This window comes from Euphorbia lathyris, chromosome 10, assembly GCF_963576675.1.
Source record: "Euphorbia lathyris chromosome 10, ddEupLath1.1, whole genome shotgun sequence".
In the NCBI taxonomy this organism is placed as follows: Eukaryota; Viridiplantae; Streptophyta; class Magnoliopsida; order Malpighiales; family Euphorbiaceae; genus Euphorbia; species Euphorbia lathyris.
The window spans coordinates 57,458,469-57,462,892 of NC_088919.1; the positions used below are offsets into that span (position 1 = coordinate 57,458,469).

Genomic DNA, 4,424 nt, shown 5'->3' on the forward strand with positions numbered 1-4,424 from the left:
TGAAATTGTTACAGGTCAACAACCGTTGGTGCCTCATTCGATCAACATGCCATATAAGGGACAAAATCCAAAAGCGTACCTATTCACTAAGCAGTGGAAATAGAATGAGGAGATTGTTAAAGCGCATTTGGAGAAAGCATTAACGAGGATGAAGAAAAAGACAAATTCAAGTCGTTGTTCGCAAGACTTCCAAGTGGCAGACCTGGTCATGGTGAAGCTACTAGCCGAAGAACTTCACGGCCTACGCAACAGAGATACAAGACTAGTGAGAACGTACGAGGGACCATTTCCAATCCTGGAAAAAGTGTGACCCGTAACTTATAAACTAGAACTACCATAGTGGATGTCAATCTATCCCATATTCCACGTTAGTAACTTGAAGGCGTACCATCCAGATCCAGTAGATTATCATCGCAACAACTCTGCATGACCTCCAATCACAAAGAAAGCACCTGCCATTAGAGAAGTTCAAGAGATCCTTGCAAAACACACAACATTATCATCACGACGCTGTTATAAAGATTACATTGTCAAATGGAGAGCTTAAGGAGAAGAAGAAACTAGTTGGGGGAAAGCCACCGACCTCCAACCTTTCCAATTCCAGATTGGTGACTTCATCAAGACCCATTCGACGGAGACGTCGAGCCTCTAAGTGGGGGAGAGTGTGGGGACTTCCTTATAATCATACTATGTAATAGGGGAAGAGTGACTGCAGTGTAGTATTAGAACATTGTAATGGTCGTTGTCTCTAGACCTCGACTTGGTATAAGAAACATTATAGGGAAGTGACCTGCCACCTTTAGACTTGTCACTAAGTCTATCAGCATTCTACCATCTTTAGTAGTTTCCCCTCTACTACTACAAGATAGGACCTCTAAGATGTATCCTTGTTGCTTATATATGAATGAGATCATCCGCGTATTATTCACTCTTGCGTGTCTTATATTTTCCTGTGGTTGTGTGTGAATGTAATGATTTGCCTATATGCCTGTATTGTATGTATGCTACTATATCCCTATATGTAGCTTATATCTAACAAATATGTTGCGGATAGGGTGAACTATTTCTCTTGGCTAGCTTACTTCGAAGAGAACAAGTAAGTGCCACACGGGTCCCTTAAAATGGCCCCGTGACATCCTATATACACATTAGCTACTACACATAAATCAATACTTTTCAAGAATGTCATTAGAACCTTATAAATAGAAAATGAAGTTATGCATGTACAACATTCCTAAGCTTTAGAATTCTACTATTCTCAAAAACTCAGATAACTTATATATCAGAGTTAGGTCATTTGATGGGGAATTTCATCTCAAATCACATTGCATGGGATAATTCCTACATTTTTCTTCTATCTGATAATTATATAAAAGTAAATAATTTGAAATGTTCATTAATTGAAAGAGGAGATACAATATATGCACATACTGAAACCATCCTTAGACCCATAAAACTAGCATATAATTGTCACATATTATTGATTTATCTTCTTTGGAACAACAAGCAATGGCTCCAACTTTCGCATTGTAATTCCCAATATCTCCCTCATATCCATACTTTCTGGAGTGATATTAGCTCTAAGTTCCCAATCAAATTCGTGAAGCAAAGACCCTAAAATCAAGTTAAAGACCCGATGAGCTAATGTTAATCCAACACAAACTCTTCTCCCAGCTCCAAATGGAAGAAATTCAAAATGGTTTCCTTTAAAATCAACATTTGAGTCCATAAATCTTTCTGGTTTAAAAGACAAAGGATCATCCCAAAGTTGAGGGTTTCTTCCAATTGACCAAACATTAACAAAAACTTGTGTGTTTTTAGGAATATCATATCCCATAAATTGAGTGTCTTGCCTTGTTTTTCTAGGAAGAAGAAGGGGAATGAAGTGTGTAATCTTAGGGTTTCCTTGATTGTAGATTGTAAGTATGGAAGGTTAGTAATGTCATTTTCTTCAACTTTCATATTTGGTCCTATTATTGAAGATAGCTCAGCTTTGGCTTTTCTCATTGCTTCTGGATTGCGGAGTAGTTGAGTCATTGCCCATTCAACTATGCTACTAACGTTTTCTGTAACTGCTACATACATTTCCTGGGGTATGATGGTAACAGTATCATCAATGAAAAGTTTTGGATCCAAGCTGCAATTTTACTTGATTCAAAATAAAGAATGAATATGTAATAGTATAAATAACACTTTTAGAATTGTTACTTTTAGAATAAGATAAGCTTTAAAATACTTCTCTAGCTAGTATATATTTCATGACATATAAAAAGGAATTTAATTTTTTTATTATAACCTAAAACATATATATATATGGGAAAGGAAAAAGAAAAATAACTAAATTTATATTGTGTTTTTAACATGTTGGAGAAAAAAAAAAATCGAAATATTTCACACTATTTTAGATGTTAGAAATAAAATTATTCTTACCTGCGAACAATAGGATTATCACTAAACACAAAAAGATAATAGTGAAAATTGTACTTAGACCTTACCTTTTAGGTTAAGCTTTTGAATCAAATAGTTATTTTAACATAGTATCAGATTAAATCAGATCAGCTAGTCGATGATTCAAATTCTGTGATAATTATATGTTAGAATGCATTTCAAGTTCAAATATTTTGCTCATTGGGTATATATTGGTGTGTAAGAACGTATAAGAGATATTAATAAAAGTTATTTTAAAATCTTATCTATCAGTTTAAACTTTTGCATGAATTGGTTCCTTAACAATAAACAAAATTAAAATTGCTAAGTTAAAGAGGTCAAATTCACTGTTGGTAACTGATTTTCATGGTTGTCTCAGAATGGATGTTCACCCTTAGTTTGTCTCAATAAAATCATTTACCGCTGACTGAAATGACATGTGGTTAGCTGATAGAAACAACACTTGGCTACCACCTAACTGACACGTCTCGTTTCAGTTAGCGGTAAAGTTGAGTAATGTTGATGTAGTAGCCATGTCAATTTTTCGGCATATTTTTACTTTTGAAGTTAAATAATTTTATCGAAACAAATTGAAATTATGTATTTTGAAATAATTATGGAAATTAAATTCATCTAGTCAAAGATGTCATAAAACGGAGTGAATTAAAAGTTAAAGTTGATAGTTTGTATAATAATATCACCAAAGAGAATAATGATCAAAGTCTTACCTTGAAAGTCATGTTATGGTCTGAAATTTGATCAGGCTCATCCTTGCCATTACCTTGAAATTCAATCAAAACATCTAGAAAATCCTTCCTTCTATTTTCTATATTCTTCTTCTTCTTCTCTTCAATTCTTTCCTTAACAAACATAAGAGCAAGCTCCATAGCTTCAGCAACACTTCTCTCCATCTTCCTCCTCTCTTCACCACCTCGCATGTTCATTACCCACTTCAACCATGGAATAAAATCTACAATGTCAACATTCACTGCCATATCCATTAGTTGCAGTACTGCCTTCATAAACGAATGCTCTTTCGATTCTGAATCCATCACATCCGGAGAAAAAATTTGATTCCCCATCAAATTAAACGTCATCAAGATCACAAAATGCGATATATTAATTCCAGATCCCGACTTCTCCTCGGACAATGTTTCTTTTTCGATCCAACGTAACATATCATCCATACATTTTCTACGAATAAAAGATGTTTCATTAAGCTCTTTGTTTGATAACATGTCAACCATGACTAGCTTTCTAAGGACACGCCAATGTGAGCCATGCGGGAGAAGAGACAACGCCCCGTCGCTGAAGCCATGAATGCGCATCGATTGGTTGATCATTCTGTCCGCGAATATGAGATCATGGTTTTTGAATAACTCGGAAGCTGCCTTAGAAGAAAGGATGACCACTGTTTTAGTAGAACCTAGTTTTAGACCGATTATGTCGCTGTGTTTTTGTTTCATGTCGTTTAGCGTTTGGTGTGGCAATCTTCCAATGTCTAGAAGGTTGCCCATTATTGGCCATCCCCGTGGTCCGGGTGGGAATCGGCCACCGGATTTTCTGCGGCGGTGGAGTAGGAATATGGCTGGTAATAGAAGGATAATCAGAGGGATAAGATAATTGGAAGGATCATCCATCACTTATTTGGTGCCTTGATAGACTTGCTAGCTATTGAATTTTTTTTGGTTACAATTTGCTAGATTTTGTTAATATATATAGTCTTAAAAGTAACACAGTTTTTAAAGTTTACAACACTTAAGCATGGAGGGATCGTCGCCATTGAAAACCCGGTGCTATTAGTAGCCCTCTATTTTTAATGTTGACTGTTCCTATGAAAAGGCTATGCATTTTTTTCACCTCCACCTATATCAAAATGACGTTGTTTTGATCTTAGTATGAGCAAATAAAAATATTTAAGGCTCAACGTATATGGGTTGGCCGCGTTCATAATTTGCACTCTAAATAATCAAAGGATACTTTGCTATTATCTGAGT

At 35.4% G+C, this 4,424-nt stretch overlaps 1 pseudogene; it reads right to left on the reverse strand.

Annotated features, from left to right (window-relative positions):
• Positions 1 to 1,477: 1,477 nt before the first annotated feature.
• Positions 1,478 to 4,067, reverse strand: LOC136208171 (cytochrome P450 76A2-like; annotated as a pseudogene).
• Positions 4,068 to 4,424: the final 357 nt, after the last annotated feature.